Here is a 20,573-nt window from a genome sequence, read left to right on the forward strand (position 1 = left end):
TTCAAATATATAGGGAACTGAACCTATAAAAATGAGAGCCATTCTCCAATTGATATATGGTCACAGGATATGAATAGACTATTTTCAGAAGAAATCAAATTGATCAATAGTCACATAACATGCTTTAAACCATCATTGATTAGAGAAATGTAAATTAAAATAACTGAGAGGTACTACAGCACATTTAGCAGACTGACTAACATTACAGAAAAGTAAAATGACAAATACTCGAGAGGATTTGGAAAAATGAGGATTTTAATGAACTATTGTTAGAGTCATAAACTGATCCAGTTTTCTGGAGAACAATTTGAAACTACACTCAAAACACTAGCAAACTGCAAGTACTCTTTGATCCAGCAATACCCCTACTAGGTGTGAATCCCAAAGATATTTAAGACAAAAGGAAAAGCTCTATTACAAAAATATTCATAGCAGTTCTTTTTTCTTTGTAGTAGCAAAGAACTAAAAATTGAGGAGATGCCTGCCAATTGGGGAATGACTAGACAAGTTGTAGTATGATTTTGATTGAATACTATTGTGCATAGGAATTGACAAGAAAACTAGATCTCAAAATATATCAAATCAGTAATTATCAAAACCATATGGTACTGGTTATAAAATAGAATGGCAGATAAGTGGAGTAGGATAGGTACACAATAGATGGTAGCAAATGAACATAGTCATCTAGTATTTGATAAAGCAAAGATTCCAGATTTTGAGACAAGAACTCTATTTGATAAAAACTTCTGAGAAAACTGAAAAGTACTTTGGCAGAAATGAAGTACAACTAATAATGACATCTGTGAATTTTAGATTTACTCCACCCTGCTTAGTTTTTAGAATTCTAGCAACCAGGAATGTATACACCCCCACTTAAGGATTGACTGTACGGGAGGATGGCCTATGACTGGCATATGCTAGCAAGTGACAAATAAGAAACAACTGACTGACCCCCTGGAATGTCCTAAGCCAAGCTTAAGCCACCATTGGCACATGTGAAACACAGGAAGTGATGTAAAGAACAGCCTTTATATTTCACGTCACTTCCTGTGAGGGGGGATTTTTTGGCTTTTGGCATCCTTTGTAGCTTTGGTGGACTTTGGTGGTGGGGTTGACTGGGAGGAGCTCTGAAGTGGGGGTCTAGGTGAGACTGCTTCCTTGAATGGTCACCTGGTGAGTGATAAGGTTGACTCCCCTTTCCCTTGACACTTCTGAAGGATCCAGCCTCTAAGGAGGCCCCTCATCTTGGAGGAAGCCTCCTAGCTGGAAGCCGAACTAGATTTAATCTGCTGGGAAGGCCCCTTGGCTGAGGCCTCTGAACTCCCCCTGGTTCAGACCAGGCTGGAACAGATCTTCTACCCTTTCCCTCTTTCTCCCTCATTCTTAATTTTCTTCCTTCTATTGTAAATAAACCACCATAAAATTCTATTCTGACTTGCGTATTTCATTGAGATTTAGAATTTAACTCCCTGGTGACCACTAATAAAATATATTCAGTCTCAACCCTAAATTTTACCCTTAACACATCTTGTGCTGTATACCAAATTAAGGTCAGAATGGGTACATGATATAGACATAAACGTTGATCCCTTCAGCAAATTAGGGGACCATGGAATACTTTACCAACCATAACCATGGTTAAGAGAAAAATTTATGACCTAACAAAAGAGAAAAAACATCACAGGATGAAAAATGATTAATTTTATTGCATTATAATTTTATTAAATTTTATTGCATTAAATCAAAAGGTTTCTGCACAAACAAAACCAATGCAATCAAGACTAGTGGGAAAGCAGAAAACCTGGTGGAAACTTTTTTTACAGTAAGTTTCTCTAATAAATGCTTCATTTCTCAAATATATAAAGAATAGATTCAAATTTATAATATAAACATTTCTCTACTGATAAATGGTCAAAGGATATGAACAAGCAGTTTTAAGATAAAGAAATCAAAGCTAACAATAGTCACATGAAAAAAAAATGCTCCAAATCATGATTGGAGAAATGCAAATTAAAACAAGCAGAACGCAAACCTATCAAATTGGCTAATATGTCAGAAAAGGAAACTGATAAGTGTTAGAGGGGATATGGGAAATTTGGGACACTAAAGCACTATTGGTAGAATTATTAACTAATCCAACCATTCTGGAGAGCAATCTGGAATTATGTTCAAAAGGGCTATAAAACTATGTATATCCTCTGACCCAGCAATAACATTAGTCAGATTTTATCCCAAAGAAATATTTTTTTTAAGAAGATGGGAGGGGAAGGACTTATGTGTACAAAAATATTTGTATTAACTCTTTTTTGTGGTGGCAAAGAATTGGATATTGAGGGGATGCCCATCATTTGGGGAATGGCTGAATAAGTTGTGGTTTATGAGCGTGATGTATACTATTATTCTCTAAGAAATGATGAGAGATTTTAGGGTGATTTCAGTAAAACCTGGGAAGACTTGCATGAAATCCTGCAAAGCCAAGTGACCAGAACCAGGAGCACATTGTACACAGTAACAGCAATATTGTACAATGATTAACTATGGATGACTTAAGTAGCTATTCTCAGCAAGATAATGGTTCTGAAGGACTTATGTTGAAAAATGTTATTTCTCTCTGGAGAAAGAAGTGATAACATCTGAATATATATATTGAACCATACTTTTTAAAACTTCATTTTTCTTTTTTTCTTTATTTTTTCTTTCATAATGTAAGAAATGTGGAAATATGTTTTGTGTGATGGCACATGTTTAACATGTAAAATTGCTTGCCTTCTCATTGAAGAGGGCAGGGAGGGAGAAAGAGAACTTGGGATTCAGTTCTGTTTTTTAAAAAATGAATGTTAAAATTGTTTTACATGTAATCAGAACAAATTTTAAAAAGAAATGAAAGCATGATGGTTTGGGGAAAAAACAGTTTAAAAATACTGCAGAAAAACAAAACAAAACTAGGTTTAAAATTTTGTATGAATTGATGCAAAGTGAAGCAAGCAGAATCAGTAGAACACAGCACACAGTAAAGGTTTTAAAAAAGATTTTGCTATTCTGATCAAAACAAAAATCCAAGACAATTTCAAAGGTCATAAATACTCTCCACCTACAGAAGAACTGATGAACATTGGGTGAAGATTGAAGCAGACTTTTTTCAATTTATTTTTCTTGTTTGTGTATTTTATTTTGCAACAAACATAAGATAGAAATAGGTTTTTCATTACTTCTCATGAAAAATTGGTATTATATTGCTAATTTTTTCAAGGGGTGGTGTAGGATAGAAGGGAGGAAGAGATTGGAGACTAAAGTTGTTTTTTTAATTAATACTGAAAATTTCTAAAACTGTCTATAATGAAATAATTAAAATATATATTATTTTAAAAAGGAAAATTCAGGGTCAACTGCTATGCCACAATGAGTTATCAGAGTACTACTTTAATATAGAAATTCTGCATTAAAGTTATTAAATAACAAGTATAGAGTATATTTATCTAAAGAGGAAATTTTTAAAAGAAAATTCATTTCCTATGATTCCTTTCTCTCAAATTCTAACAGTAATCATAGATTGAATCATTATTTTTTTCTGTGATAACCAAAGTTTGTATAATAGCATAATAGACCAGGTTAAAGAAAGCCAAGACTAGAAGTTAGAACACCCACTACATTCCATTGTGGAGAGGCAGTATAGGACTATGTAGTGAGAGGGGAGAATTGTGGGGAGGTCTTACTGGAAAAGAATGCTGGATTTGAAGTCAGATCATTGGGATTTTCATGACCTTGGTCAGGTCAATTGACCAACTCTCTGTGCCCCAGCTTTCAAATAAGATGCTTAGACTTGATGACTTTTGGAGTCCCATATCCCTTTGTTTCTAGGATCTGATGTGATCTTGAGATCTCCTTTCTCCATGACTTTGAATGTCCTTGGAATGCCTTCCATCATTAGTTCATAGAGCCAAAGAGTTAGTGCTATGCCCCTAGCTCCTTCTCTTCTGAGCTTCTTAGAATCTCTAGTTTCCAATAAAGCTCACTTCAAATCCTACTTTCTACATGGTATTTCTTGATCTTTCTAGCTAAATAATAGTTCCCCAACCAAAAGACCTTGTCTTAATTTTTTATCTATTTACATGTGTTTTATGAGATTTAAAATGGTTGAGGTCTTAAACTGTAGTGATTAAAATAGTGGAAGATATAAATTGTGATAGATATAAGAGAGGGTGAGTAAATTTGACCGCAGAAATATGTTTCACTACAGTGTCTTGGGCTTTAAAATCAAATATAAGGTGGTCACCAGGGAAATATTCCCAATTATTCAAATACCCAAGTCAATTGGGTTTTATAGAGATTTTAATTAACAATACAATGAGTAATCAAAGAAAGAGAGAGAGAGTAAGAAAGGAATAAGTATGAAGGGCCTCAAGCCAATATGGCCTAGACCTGAGTCTTAAAAGAGAAATCAGTCAGTTTTTTAACACTCACCACAAGGTCTGACTAAACAAGGATTCTAGTAACACCAGGCCAGCGTCCTTCCTCAAAGAGTCTTCCAGCCAGAGATTGTTTCAAAGGGCCTCTCTCAAGAGCCTCCAGAGCTCCTACCCCAGAGGGACAGAGCCCCTCAGAGGAGCTCTTCAAGGAACTCTCCTTCAGAATGAGAGTCAGAAATCGAGAACCTCAGAATGAGTCTTCTCAAAATGAGCTCCCTCAGAATCAGAACCAGCTCTTCTCTGAGCTCTTATTTTTAAGGGCAAAATCTCCTATGTCACCTCCCCTAAGTCCTTACATCTACCAATCACTGTAGATGTTTCTAAAGGACCGCCCATTTTTAGTCCACACCTAAGAAGGTGTGGATTTTTGAGTAATTCACACCAGGAAAGCTCTGAGTAAGTTTTCCAGTTCTTTGTTCCTTGTAAATTCACAAGTTGCTTGACCTTTATAGGTACTTCGCTTAAGAAAAGTATGGGTTTAAGTACTTTTCATTGTTCAGAAAAGAATTTACAACTTTATTTTCCCGTAGGGCATACCCAAGTAGGTAAAGTAGAATTCTCACATTCCTGCTTTAAGTAGAGTTCACTGCCCAAATGGCGAATGGTCTTCATCCAATCTTATAAAGTAGGGTCTGGGAAATTTTAAGGTTTACAGTTCATGCTGTCTCCCTAGATAGAATGTAAGCTCCATAAGCACAGGGATTCTTTTTTTTTTTTTGTCTTTGTGGTTATTCAATCATTTCAGTGTCTTCAAGGCACCATTTAGGGTTTTCTTGGCAAAGAAACTGGAGTAAATTCCTTCTCCAGCTCAATTTACAAATGAGGATACTAAGGCAAACAAGGTTAATCGACTTGCCCAGGGACTTGTAGCTAGAAAGTTCCTGAGGCCAGATTTGAATTTAGGAAGATCAGTCTTCCTGATTCCAAACTCAATGCTCTAGTCAATGTGCCACCTAGCTGCCCCTCAGTGACTCATATATCATAGTATGTTACTTGCTTGATACACCAGAATATAAATATAAAGAAATCTAACTGAACATGGATTTGAGAGAATGAGACTGAAATAGACAGTGTGAAAGAAATGGAAAAAGAATAAGAGAAGGAGGGGCTAGACAGAGAGAGAGAATGAGAGGAGAGAGGAGAGAGAGGGAGAGGAGGAAAGAGAGAACTGTTACCCATTTTTATTGTTTTTGTTCTGACAGATGATCTTGTTTTTTTCAGAAAATGTCTTCTCCACAGAAAATTTTGTAGTTAAGGAAAAGCCAGAGCTTAATTATCCTTTCCCGCTTCTCTCTCTGTCTCTCTCTGTCTCTCTCTGTCTCTCTCTGTCTCTGTCTCTGTCTCTGTCTCTGTCTCTGTCTCTCTCTCTCTCTCTCTCTCTCTTTTCTCTGTCTCTGTCTCTGTGTCTCTGTCTGTCTGACTCTTTCTTTTTTTTCTCTCTCTCTTTCTCTGTCTGTCTCTCTCTTTCTCTCTCTCTCTCTCTCTCTCTCTCTCTCTCTCTCTCTCTCTCTCTCTCTTTCTCTCTCTCTGTCTCTGTGTCTCTGTCTGTCTCTGTCTCTCTTTTCTCTCTCTGTCTCTGTCTCTCTCCTTCCCTCCCTCCCTCCTCCTCTCTCAGGCAGTGACCAGTCCCCAAAAGAAGTGGGAGCCTCCCTTTTCGTGTGAATTGATTTAATTTTAAAAGAACATATAGGACCCCTCAAAAGATGTGCTTTGCAACCACCAAACAAATTTCCAGCAATAAAAGTGGAATTCATTTTTAATCATAAATCTCCACAATCCCTGTCTCTGCCAGGACAACAAGTCTGACCTCTGGTTTCCTTTGACCCTATTTGATTCTTTTCAGGACATAGTCATGTATCAATTTATATGACTGATTAAATATATCACCTACTGTCTCACTTGTGTCAGTTAGGTCTCAGCCATGGTCATGACCCCCCCAGCCCTCAAGGTCTTATTCCTTACTTCACTTGCTTCCTGGAGCAGAAATATCAGTGACTTCCTTGTTTGCCTTTTCTTTTCTCTTAGAAACATGAACACGATTTCCCAAGCCATCCCTAAAGCTTCAGCTCGTGTACACAGAAGCAATAGTCCTTTTGGCACATTGTTTGTCACAAAGGCTTAGAGGAAGGGGACTTTACTTTTTCTGTCATGGTCCTCTTTTGCCATCTAATGAAGCCTTGTCAGAATGAGGTTTCTAAATGCATGAAATAAAATGTGAAGGGTTACAAAAGAAACTGATTATATTGAAATACATTTTTCAAAGTGTTATCTAAAAGTTCACATTTCTTAAGTAAAGAGCCTCTGCCTTAGAAACTTAATCATTCAATCCAATCTCTAGTCAAACAGGCCATCTGGAGGCCATCTGATGGAGATTCCAGATGTTCTGGCAGTTTGGAGACATAGCCTAGTTGGGATGAAAATGCCTAATTCTTCACTTGGAAATGAGAACCATTTATTTTTCCTAAATGGCAGCTTGACTTGCTCTGTATCATATATTATTAACCACTGTCACAATTCTAACTGCTGAATCTATTATCTGCAAATATTTTTGAGCAGGAAAAAATGTGTAGATGCTAACAGCCTGGTGATCTGCCTTTTCCATGACGACAAAAATAAACATTGGCAGTCATCAACATTTGACTCAAGTTAGAAAGGAGAGCATTTCTAAGTAGGAAAATTTGATGGACCCATTTGGTTGGTTGTTTTTCTCTTATCCAGAAATATAATTTTGTTATTGTTTCTCCTATCTTGCATCTCTGCTCAAATGAGGCCCAATGTGAAACCAGGAGAGGCTTTGTTAAATAAAAATATTGTCCCTTGAAATATTTCAGTAAGATATTTATTTTTATGACAAATTTCTGTGAAAAGGATTTGAGTCATCATGAAGTCCAATCTGTACATTGATTAGAACTCCCTAAAATGTATGCAACTGGAAGCCATCCAATTGTGACTAAAGAGCTATGGTGAGAGTGAGAGGGCTCACTACTTTCACTTTAGCAGCACATTCAGCTATGGGCTAGCTCTCATTCTTAGGAAATTCTTCCCAACATGAGGTCTAGAGTTGCCTTTTCAGGTACCACTTCTACCCATTTTCTTAGCTCAGGTTTCTGAGTCAAATAGAAAAAAAATCTTTCCTTTTACACGAAGTAGCTTTTTAACATCCATTTCATTGAGTGGTTAAAATCCAAAATGGGTAGATCGCCATACTCAACTTTAAGTACTGTGCTTACATTTTGGGAGATTAAAATCTAAAAATAAACAGAGGATTACAATTTAATCTTCACAATCAGGATAGCTAAGTACCTTCATTGTTACAATCAGGAGAAAGCCAAATGCAATCTTCACAATCTGAAGATAATTTCATGGCTAACTTGGCTCTTCTCTTCTCCAGTCTAAATATCCCCTGTTTCCAATGTAATAAACTTCCATCCTAGTTGCTCTCCTCTAGATAATCTCTAGGAAACTAATGAACTTTATGAATTGTAGAGCCCTAGAATTGGATTCATTTCTTCAAATGTAGTCTAACTGGGGCAGAGTACAGTAGGACAATCACCTCTTTTATTCCTGAAATGGATGCTTTTTTTGAATGTATCCCAAAATCTCATTAATTTGGGGTGCTACCGTATCACATTGTTAAAAATACGCTTCTACTCCTACTAGTCATTAGCATTTATATAGCCCTTTAAAGTTTGAAAAGAACTTTACAAATATCTCATTTTATCTTCACAACATCCTTACAATGTCAGTGTTATTATCAACATCTTCATTTTATATGTGAAGAGACTAAAGTCAGGGAGGCCATTACTTGCAGAGAATCACACAGATAGCAAATGTTTGAAGCCAAATTTGAGCTCAGGACTTTCTGCTTCTAAGCTCAACAAATCCAACTGTAATTAAGCTTGAAGTCCACCAAAGCTCCCAGATAATTTATCAAACTGCTGTTCATCCATATCTCCCTTTTTTATACTTGGAAGATCTATTTTTGAAACTAAATATAATAAAGCTTTACATTTCTTCCTATTAAATTCCATCTAATTAGGTATGTCCTATAATTCTAGCTTCTTAAAACCTTTTTTCTTTTTTTCTTTTTTCTTTTTGCTCCTGATTCTATCTGCTACCTCTTTCAGTAGCCTTGTGACTACTATGGAGAAATCTGGACGCTTTCATAATATAAATGGATTTAAAATCATTCACTGAATCAAATCCCTTGTTAAGTTTTGAATTTATCTGTCTACATTTTGATGATGACCAAAGCTCTCCATTGTGGTCACAAGACTACCTATCTGAAAGAAATCTTGTCTAATACCTTGCTGAAATCCTGGTATGCCACCATCTCTAAATTTTATTTATTTATATATATGTACACATATGTACATACATGTATACATATATGTGAGATGTCTGAGTTGGGATCTGAATGATCTTGCTTTATCCAAGGTTAATTCCCTGTCAGCTACATCACACTATCTCTCATCCCTATGCCAAACATTGCCTTAGAAAATATAGGGGAAACTAGGTAGCTCAGTGGATGGAGTACCAGCCTTGGAGTCAGGAGAGCCTAGATTCAAATCTAGCTTCAGATATTTCCTAGGTGTGTGACCCTGGGCAAGTCACTTAACCCTGTTTGTCTTGCCCTTCCTTGCCTTTCCATCTTAGAGTTATTACTAAGGAAAAAGGTAAAGGTTTTAAAAAGAGAGAAAAGAGAAGAAAAGAAAAGAAAAGAAAAGAAAAGAAAAGAAAAGAAAAGAAAAGAAAAGAAAAGAAAAGAAAAGAAAAGAAAAGAAAAGAAAGGAAAAGAAAAGAAAAGAAAAGAAAAGAAAAAGAAGAAAAGAAAAGAAAAAAGAAATGATGGAAACTTACCCTCCATATTCTGCAGTTTAGGACTACCTTCTGGAAATTGTTCTCATATCATACCACATTCTTTGTGTATTCTCTAGGGGATATCTCTTGACTATTCCTGAGTAAATCGAGAATCCTGAAATCATTTTGTCCATATTCTAATTTTCTATTTGAATATTGTGCAACCATTTTAACCTCTTTGGTAACTCAATCCCTTCAGCTGAAAAGCTAGAGATAATACCAATTTTACAAGGTCGTTCCTAAGGTTAATGTTTGCCATTTTTAAAAGATTCTTTGATGAGAGCCCTGATAGGAGAGGAATGTGTTATTCTGCATAGTTTAGTCCCCCCTCTCATCACAGACTAAGCCTTGAATTTGGAATGTGATTGGAACATATCATTTTTCTCTTTACCTGTCAATTGTTCCTTTATTGAATAAATAGATTGAATACCGAAGTCAGCATTTCCTTAAAGGTTCCACAGCATTCGGTCCCTTTTCACTGACTCTACCAATTTTGTTTGTTTAAAAAAGTGCTTTCCAACTGTGTCTGGCCTGCAAAGCACTGAATAAAATTACCATGAAAAATCAGTACTGCCTGCATCAGATTGATGAAGTAACTGAATGATTACACTAAGCTCTAAGTAAGTACCTGGTGATATTCACTTTTCGGTTATCAAAAAAAAAATCACATTTTCAAAAAAGTACCTTGCCAACTGAATTTGGAATCCTCTTTTTAATTTTGGGCATATGATAAATGTATAATTCATCTGCTGAAATAGAAGCAGTGACACCTCCATTTACCCACTCAGCAACTGAAAAGAAAAGTAACTGAGCCCTGAGCCCATTTCATTTGGTACCAAACAGCATCTTTCAGAGATGAAAGATTCTTTGATTCTTTGTAGGCTCTGAAGAGCTCACCAGTCATCCCATATCTCTTCAGGTGTTGAAAGCAGATGGTTCTTTCTGTGTAAGTGGACCTCCTGATGTTAGTTTCAATTGACTTTACTCATTCATTTCTAGTGGCTGTGGAGACTCTGCCCCCATCAATCTCTAAATTAAGACCCATCCAAAAAAGTGCTGACAAATTGGCCATAGTGCTTGGGAAGGTTATTTGGGGGTGATAGAAGGAGTATTGATTCTGCAAAGGCTCTGGATTCAAATCCAGTTTCTGATGCTTAGTAGCTGGGTGTTGTTGGACCAGTCCCTTTATTTCCCTGATCCTCAGTTTCCTTCCCTATAAAATACACAATTGGACTAAGATTCTGAGATCCCTGGACTGGTGAGTTTATGAGCCTTGATGATAGATTACCAGCTTACAAATATGCTGTGCTAGTGATAAATGTCTTTGGAAAAGAGGGTTTAGAGCTGCAAGTGTCCTTAGAGATGAAAAGAGTCTTGGATTACAAGTCCATAGAAGACCTCTACTCATTGCTAAATATCTCAGTGATCTCAGACAGGTCACTACTTTCCCTCTCTAGACCTCAGTTTCCTCATGTAGAAAGTGAAAGAGTTTGTCTAAATTCTATCTAAATACCTTATTATTAAGCATACTATACCCCACATCTTTTACAAGTGAAAGGTTTGGGGATATTGTAGGAATTGGCCATTGGAGTGGCTGAAAACTCTTTGGAGAGAGGGAGAGAGAAAGAGAGAGCTAGACAGACAGACAGAGGCACAGAAAGACAAATATTCAGAAACACAGATAAAGACAAGACAAAGAGAATAAAAGAAGATATAGTTCTCTGAGGTAAATGGACTATAGAAGGACTTTCTTCCTTCAATAATGACCTCTGAATTAACTATAAATTCAGCTTTTTCAAGCACATGAAATACCAGAGGAAATTCCTAGCTAGATAAAAATATTCATTCATGTATACATATCCCATATAAATGTTTAGGACTCTTATTCCAACTTCTACACTTAAGGATGAGCTTCAAGTATTGAAATAAGGCTACCATACCTTTCCCATTCAGGTACCCCTAAGTAGTAGTAGTAGATGATTCTTGAATACCACTAGCTCTATCTTCCATCAATGTCCTTGCTCCCCCCCCCCCCCGCCCCCAACATGTTTAGTTGAGAATCAATTTAATCAGCTTAAGTAGCTTGTAGAAAGGTGTTTTTACTAAGGTGGTATAAGGGCAGCTAATTTAAAATGCTACCCCCAAACCCAACACACAAATCTATGACAAACTCTTCCATTAGTATAGAGTCCAAAAGAAAATGGAAGAATGCTTAAAAAGCAGATGTGGCAAAGGGATATCTCACAGAACCTGGTAGCTAATAGTCCTTTTCTCCTATTTGTTGGGTAGTCAAACATCTTCCCTTAAGCATGGAGTAGTTTCATTACTAGAATTCTTCTTTCTTCTTCTTTCTTTCTTCTACTTTCCATCCCTTTAGTTTGCCAAACCCCAATATCTCTCCCTGAACACCATACCCCAATATTTACTATCTTTCCAGAACACAAACTCCTTGAGGGCAAGGTACTGTCTTCATTTTTGTATTTACTTAGAGCATATTAAGAAGTTGATATATATATATATATCTATATGTATATATATATATACATATAGATATATATATTTAAAGCATTCATGCATATTTCTCTGGTTAGGCATCAAATACTTACTAGTCATTTGTGTTTTGTCTTTTATAATCCAAAGATCATTCTCCTCAGCAGGAAAAAATAAAATTTGAATAGCTTTGCCTTCTTTCCATCAGGTTTTCATATCAACTTTTACCCCAAGCAGTAATTCTATCTTCCTTTGAACCTTCTGTTTTCCCTAACAGCTTTAAACAATACTTCTTCCCTTCCTTCCTCCTTCTTCTCTACTTTTGTTCCTTCCTAACCCCCTTTCTTCCCTCCTTTTCTCTTTCTTTCCTCCCTTCTTCATTCCTGCTTTTCTTTCTTCTTTCTTCATACTTTCCTTCCTTCCTTCCTTCCTTCCTTCCTTCCTTCCTTCCTTCCTTCCTTCCTTCCTTCCTTCCTTCCTTCCTTCCTTCCTTCCTTCCTTCCTTCCTTCCTTCCTTCCTTCCTTCCTTCCTTTTTCTATTATCACTACACTTAGCTAGACATTCTCTAATATACTCCCACAACCTCACCTTCCTTTATTTTTCCATTTGTTCCTACTCAGATATTCTCTCTTATATCTCCTTTATCAGATTCATGATTTCTCATGTAGATTTTTTACTCTTGATATAAGATATTATTGCCTTACTCTCTAACATGAATTCTTTTGAATTAAAAAATTACCCATTCCTATCTACTAATTATAAGCCCCAATACCCCCAAATATCAATTCTCAGTGATAGCTGTTTGTTCATATTTGCTTCTTTCTTGATTATTCACTCTGTTTACAAAGGTACCCAGGGCTTACCACAACGCTCAGCACATTGTAGGCACTTAATAAATGCTGTTGACTGACTATAGCTGTAGATACATCCCGATCCTTTCCCTGTGCTCAGTTTTTTTTTTCTTCTTATGCACCTACTCCACTGCATTTCTTTGCCCTGTCACATCAGATCCTCTTCATCTCTCTCGTTCGTTTTATGTCACTTTTCCACCTCCCCATTCCTTTCCCCAACCCCAAAAGGTACTTAATATGTCAAAGGTAGAAAAGAGATGACAAAATGTAGCGCCAGCCCAACCTTCCATGTAAATTTGCTGAATGTATCATTTCCTATAAATGTTAATGAGGATGCCAAATTACTCTGAGGTTCAACCCCCAAAGGGCCCTCTGGAATCTGCCAGGAGGTGAAAGCACTGCATGATAACAAGAATCCCTCCGTGAGATAAAACTAGGATGAAGGTCTACAATGCACAGCTCCATTAGGCGCAGAATAATGATGAGCTGGGCATCTTGTATATTCATATAATTGGGGAACTGTATTCTGCATGTACTCCCAGTGTCAGAGGGGTGCTCATTAAGGGAGAAAGCATAAACACCTCTCTTTGTGGTAGCCAACAAGTTAAAGATTTGGGGGGAGGGGGAAGAACATATCTAATTAGATCTGCTTCACCTATATTTTTCATGAGTGTTTCTTCTCCTCTTGACAAGCTCCTGGACCTGGGGCTAACTTAATTAGTTCAATCTATCACAAGAAAACTTGAGAAGGGAGACAATTGAGGAAAAGAGGGCTAAGTACTGGTTTTAATTGAAGTCTTTCTCTTGATATATATTCTATGGGTGCACAAACACACACACATATATCCATAATATATTTATGTTGTGGCACAAAAAATAAAAAGGCAGGCTTTGGTCACCCATTGCTGTGGCCACAGACTCTTCAGATGGGAGCTCTTAAGAGGCTGTCCACATGAAAATTGCTGACAAAGTGTGCAGTTGATTCAGCATTTTCCTGAAATGTGTACTTTTCTGTATCCTCACAAATGTGAACTGCTTGTACTGGAGTAGCTTTTACAAACATTTCCCCCAGACCTTTCCCCTGCACTCATCTTGGTTCCCTTGTCAATCTATAGTCTCTCCCATCGCCCTGAGCCTCTTCTCCATCTGTCTAAGGCCATGTTCAGGCTCCCTTTGGAACTGGAACAAACCACCTCACCTTCCACCCTTTCATCCTTATCTATAAGTCCTTTTCTTCCCTTTTCTGCAAAAGCGCTATCAATCCAGGCATCCGCTCTCTGTTAATCTAGAGCATCTGCTTCACTAGCAAAATAGAGTTCGTTTGTGCCTGTGCCAATATAGCCTGCTCGTCTTGGTCTAAGAATAAACAATCCCAGTAATTACCCAACAGCTCCAGCTCATTTTGTCAGACCCCAAATTGGGAATTAAAGCACTGATCCAAAGTGCTTATCAGCAGAGTTGAGATGGGAAGACTTGGGTTCAAGCTCGCTATCCCAGTATGGACAAGGCACATAGAAATTCTAGATCTTTATAAAAAATTATTAATAATAATAATAATAATAACTACTTAACAGGCTTTGGGGTTCAATTGATATGCCACAGATAAGCAAATTTTAGAGCACTCTATGCATGCCTTTACCTTCACCATCAACATCATCATCAAGATTCCAGAGATGAATTGGCTGAAGCAGGCCAATTAAAAGGAAAACTCACGTAGTCTAATCTATAATATGCTTCAAGAATATGATTTGAAGAAGCTCAGAAAAATCCATAGCAAAACTAATCAAATGTTAGAATATTCAGATAGAAAATTAGCAAAGCACTTTGTGTTGTGATTACCACGGACTCATAGTAAGTTAATGAATACTTTACCATCGAATGAGCTGTGATTTTTATCAATGTCATTTTTTCCCCTACAAGTTACAGCTTTTTTTCCAGAGCTTTCATGAATTTGGGGTCAAAAGAGTCACCCCTGCTAGCCAAAATCCTGAAGACTCGCTGTATTGGGCCAGGCTGGCTCCAGACAAGTTTATTCTATCATATATTTCTTCTGTCCCACCTAGTTCTGGAGCTAAAATCATATCAAAACTGTCTTCTCTCCTAGAAAAGGCTTCATTTTCTGATTATCCGTGTAGTAATATTCATTCCTAGCCATCGTTTCTTACTCCATTTAAGGGAAGAAGCTGTTTTCTTTTGCATTTTGCAACTCCAGTGCTTAACCCAAATCTTGGCACATAGTAAGCACTCCTCACATAGAACTCTCTCCCTGTCAGTCTCTGCCTCCATGCCTTTACACTGGCCATCACCCAGGCATGGGATGCATTTCTTTCTCCTTTCCTTCTACCTTTTAGAATCCCTCTTAAGATGCACCTCAGGAAGCACTATCAAATGCATGAAGTCTTTTCCGATCCCCAAATCTATTACTTTCCCTCCCAAACTATTTTGTATTTAACTACATATATTTGTACCTATTTGCTTTATATTTCTGCCATACATTTTAAAATGCATTTATTGTCTCTCTCATCAAAATGTAAACTTCTGTGAATAGGGAATCTTTCATTCTTTGAAGTTATTCACCAGGTGCCTTCCACAGTGCCTAGCACATATTAGATGCTTCATAAATACTTTTTGATTGACTGTTTATGCTTTTCATTCATTTATTCATCCTTCTTCCCTCCATCCATTCAAATGCAGTCTCTCTGAACTTGTTTAGGTTCAGGTTTATTTTAAACATTTATTTTTTAAAATTGAATTCTCAATTCTCTCTCCCTCCCCTTCCTCATTAAGTGAGAAGGAAAGCAATATGACATCAATTGTTAAATTGTAAAATGTAAAGAAAAAACATGTTAAATCATGAAAACATTTTCATATCAGTCATGTTGCAAAAAAGTAAAAAAAGAATGTGAAAACTTAAACTTCAATCTTCCCTATGAATTTATAAGTTCTCTGAGGAAGTAGATAGCATTTTTATCATGTGTAATTAGAATCTATTACCCTAAAAACTATGATCCCCAGCAAAAATACAATTCCCAGCACCCTATTCACTTCTTGTCATTATATGCTGATGTAGACAGGATATAAATTCAGTGGAGTTCCCCATTTCATGCTTTTATCTCCCTGTTGTGGCTTTGTTGGAGCAGGGATTTTTTAGGTAGGTAGAAAAATTTAGTCATGGGGTTCCATTTTGTCAGATAATAAACTTTATAAAAATAATACTTGGAATATTGGACATTAATTTAAATCTTACAATCATGAGTCCTTTAGCACGGTCTTGCTTCAATATCGCTGTTCCTGAGTCCAGTGGCCTCCTAGTTACACTTATTTTACTCTGAGTTAGTTCACACAAATCTTCACAGATTTTTCTGAAGCTATCCAGTTCGTCCTTTCTTATAGCACAATAGTATTCCATCACAATCATATACCATGACTTGTTTGGCCATTCCCCAATTGATGGGCATCCCCTGGATTTCTAATTCTTTTCTACCACAAAAAGCTCTGCCACAATTTTTTTTTTTACAACTTAATGTACTAGATTAGTTTTTTAATAATAGGCACATAATTTAGTGCCAGGCTTGAACTTGAAGTTTCTATAGATTGGTGGGATCTGACAGAACTCATTTCCTTGGAATGTATGTCAAGGAGTCAGAGTCAATTTCATAGTATTCATAGTTGAGTCATCTTCAGGGGGACTTTAAAAGAGGAATTGCATGAATATTTAATTTTACATTCTCTCTTCAGGTCCCAAATTCTTTCAGGATTATAAATTGCTGAACATTTAAATTTCATCACTTCCTTGATTACTGCTCACTCTCATTGTACTCTACAAACACTACTGTGCTAACTAGCAAGCCTAATGCTTGTCTGCTACAGTTGTGACTGTTTTGAATTCTACAATCCTTTTGTTTTCAAGCTCATCCAGTGACTGTGCCATGAGAGCTGATACTATTAACAAGGAGACTCAATTAACACTCACAATTGGAGCTACAATTCCACTTAACTCACACCTAACGTCAATGTTCTCTTTTCTTGCTAAACAGTATAATAAAACTGTGGACTGTTTTTCCTTGGAAAGGAAAACAAATTCTTCTAAATCAAAAGAAAATGCACATGAACTCCAATCATGTTATTTAATAATAGAGGAGATAGGGATGGGGAAAAATTGCTCACGTGTATGTGTATTACTTACCATAGCCCTGACAATCAATCCCTGAGTTGATAAATGAATTTTCATGGAATTTTAGGCTGGATCTTAGGAACCTTCCATTCCAGTTTGTGGCTGAACAAATATCCCCTCTAGTTTACCTGACAGGTGACCAATCACTTCTGCTTGATGAACTACAGTGGAGAGAGAGAGCTCATTCCACTTTGGGATAGCTTTAATTCTTAGGAAATTCATCCTTAGATCTGTCCTAAACTTGACATTTTGCTGCTTTCATCCATTGCTTATTATAAGTAGCACAACATAGCAGATAGTGTATTGGACTTGGACTTAGACCAGGATTGAATTTCCTCCTTTGACACTCCCCTGTCTACTACTCTTCTAACATACTGTTTGATTTCTCTGTTAGAATATAAGCTCTATGGGGCAGGGATCATCTCACTTTTGTATTTATATTCTTAGAACCTAAGACAGTGCCTAGAACATATTAGGCAATTAATAATGCTCCTTCCTTCCTTCCTTCCTTCCTTCCTTCCTTCCTTCCTTCCTTCCTTCCTTCCTTCCTTCCTTCCTTCCTTCCTTCCTTCCTTCTTTTCTCTCTCTTTCTTTCCTTCTTTTCACTCTCTTTCTTTCTCTTTCTTTCCCTCTTTCTTTCTCTGTCTCTCATTCTTTCTTTCTCTCTTTGTTTCTCTGTTTTTCTTTGTTTCTTTCTCTCTCTTTCTCTCTCTTTCTTTCTTTCTTTCTTTCTTTCTTTCTTTTTCTTTCTTTCTTTCTTTCTTTCTTTCTTTCTTTCTTTCTTTCTTTCTTTCTTTCTTTCTTTCTTTCTTTCTTTCTTTCTTTCTTTCTTTCTTTCTTTCTTTCTTTCTTTCTTTCTTTCTTTCTTTCTTTCTTTCTTTCTTTCTTTCTTTCTTTCTCACTATAGCATGACATAGAAGAGAAGGATTTAGCCTTAGAGTCAGAAGAACCTAGCTTTAAGTTCTAACTCTCATCTAAGACCCAGGGCCAATCTCTCAACCTCTAAGTGCCCCAGGCAATTCTCTAAGATTATCAGATGTGTTATAGTTACTTTATGTTTATAGGAGCAATTTCCTTATCTAGAAGACATCCTCACTGATGAAATTAATTATATATGTGAACAATACAAAATAAAAACTTTTATAACATGTAATGGATAATGAACCATGGGAAAGAAACAGGACAAAGAATGTCATCAAATAATGTGTGATGTATGATAGAATAATAATAATAATAATAAGTGTCATTTATATAGTACCTACTGTATGCCAGGCACTGTGCTAAATACTTTACAAATATCTCCTTTGATTCTCACAACAATGGGAGATAAGTGCTATTATTATTCCTGTTTTACAGTTGGGAAACTGAGGCAAAGGTTTAAGTTCTGAAGGTAATGCAGCTAGCATGTGTATAAGGTAGGACTGGAACTCAGGTCTTCCTGGCTCCTGGTCCAGTACTCTAGACATTGCACCTACTCTAGCTACCTTCTACAAAGGGGGTTACCTGGTGAGAGTGAGGAGATAACTTGAGGACAGATCCTGTACATGACTGAAATGAAATCATTAATGAAAATGAAGTGGGTCAGTCACTGGAAGCATGTTCATGGAAGGATCTAGATAAGATTCCTGTAGGTTAGGCAGACTCAGATGGGTTGCTCTCTATGTCATTGCAGGATACATTTGCCTTGATGAAATAAGAGCTACTTGAGCACTTGATTTTTAGTAAATTTGACATCATTAATACAGTACCTGAAGCTGTCCCTACTCAGAAGTGGACTCTCAGTTTAGCTCCCCAAGATTAAAGGTACTCCAAGAACTGTCACCCCCTCAAAACCATCATTCATGAGTCTTTACTAATTAAAAATAAATTTTCTATAGTCACAAGAGAACACAATCAGTCCTGAACAAAGACATCAAGGCACACCCATACAAGGGCTCCTACCTCGACTACCACAAAACCACCATTATAGGGTTTCAGGACTGGCCAGTGTGATGTTTTTCTTGATGCATATTTGCTCCTTGCTGCTCCTGTGGTGGCTACTGATGGCTGCTGGGAATGACAATCCCTGACAACCATTGCTTCTTACTACGATTTCCCCAGGACTATAAGCTAGCCATCTCAGCTCTAGTGGACTAAGGGGCGAGAATCCTCTAGTAAGTCACGATCTCTCCACCTAGAAAACAAAACAAAAATGAGCAAACAAAAACCAGAGTTTCACCAGACTAAAGTTAAATACTTTCTTTTAAAAATTTCTATTTTGGCACCAATCATAGTTATTTCTTATAAATAACAACCTGATTTTCGATTAGGCATTCCCAAGATCCTCTTTGACTTAGCATGAATATAAATTTGAGCCAGAATAAAAGGACAGCTTAAGGAGTCACGGTAAGCTTGCCATCCATGGAACTCAAATTCCTGCCTTTATCATTCATGCCTTTCAGTGGCAAATCCTGATTTGTTTTAGTGCTATATTTTGACCAGCAAAAAATCTTGCTATTTCTTCATATTAAAAAATGCATAAATTTTCCTAAAAATCTAGAAACTTGGAGACTAACAATATTTCGTAATAAATGACCTTAATAGTTGTTTTTTTTCTTTTTCTTTTTTCTTTTTATTTTTTTTTAAACCCTTACCTTCCATCTTGGAATCAATACTGTGTATTGGCTCCAAGGCAGAAGAGTGGTAAGGGCTAGGCAATGGGGGTTAAGTGACTTGCCCAGAGTCACCCAGCTGGAAAGTGTGTGAGGCCAGATTTGAACCTAGGACATCCCATCTCTAGGCCTGACTCTCAATCCACTGAGCTACCCAGATGCCCCCTAGTAGTTGCTTTTTTAGATACATCTTAGAAGCACAAAACAGAAAAAAAAAACCCTTAAAAATTTTTTTATGCTTCTATAATAGCTCCCATCTAAAAGAAGTAGACAGTATTCCTTAGAGTTCGTTCTGTGGTCTTTTTCTAGGGTTGCAAACACTGGAAGTCAGGGGACTTGATAGAAGCTGATTTTCCTACTTATCCTTAACTTTGGGGGGTCCCAGCTACTCAAAAGTCCACATCTTATTAAGGACACAAGTGATACCCAATGCAATTGCTGCGGAAAGGGTGGGTAGAGGGGAGGGAGGGTGATTATTGCAACCAAAAATAAATAAATCAATAAACAAATAAGCAAATGAATGAATGAATGAATGAATGAATGAATAAAAATAAATGAATGGATAAACAAATAAACAAATGAATGAATGAATAAAAAATAAATGAATGAATAAACAAACAAATAAATGAATGAATAAACAAATAAATAAATAAGTAAATAAAAACCCAAAAAAGTCTACACCTTATCTTGTCTCATACATACAACTTGCAAACCAACTTAAATAGCATCATAATTAATATGAATTCCTGGCTCGGTCCATAGGTGGCCAATAAGTCAATTGCTTCAGCATTTCCATGGATCTGTAATTTCATGGCTCTAGGCATTCCTTCTAACAGTGCAGATTGCTACCCATCCATGACATCTCATTCTCTGTGACTCTTGTTTGTGTCTTATGAAACAGCCTGTAATATGACAAACATGGTCTGCTGGGTTCACTGCCTCCATTCCTCCCTACCCACTCAACTGATAACATTCCCTTCCCCTGGGTCCCACACTACTTACCAGCTGGTATCTTTACTTTCCTCCTCTCATTCTTATTCTGCTCTCTTCTCAAGTGGAAAACACTCACAAATCCATGCG

The 20,573-nt window shown here is 36.8% G+C and overlaps 1 long non-coding RNA gene across 3 annotated transcripts in view; it reads right to left on the minus strand.

Moving 5' to 3' along the window:
* Positions 1 to 20,573, minus strand: part of LOC103099963 (uncharacterized) — a 56,669-nt gene that overhangs the window by 25,510 nt on the left and 10,586 nt on the right. For 2 of the 3 annotated variants that reach the window (XR_008914238.1, XR_008914239.1), the window contains exon 3: positions 15,916 to 19,015. This is a non-coding gene — a long non-coding RNA (uncharacterized LOC103099963). Of the gene's footprint in view, positions 1 to 6,070; positions 6,661 to 15,915; positions 19,016 to 20,573 lie in introns of those variants that run through there. The other variant, XR_008914240.1, reaches the window with a different exon arrangement.

The sequence above is a fragment of the Monodelphis domestica genome, chromosome 8 (genome assembly GCF_027887165.1).
Source record: "Monodelphis domestica isolate mMonDom1 chromosome 8, mMonDom1.pri, whole genome shotgun sequence".
In the NCBI taxonomy this organism is placed as follows: domain Eukaryota; kingdom Metazoa; phylum Chordata; class Mammalia; order Didelphimorphia; family Didelphidae; genus Monodelphis; species Monodelphis domestica.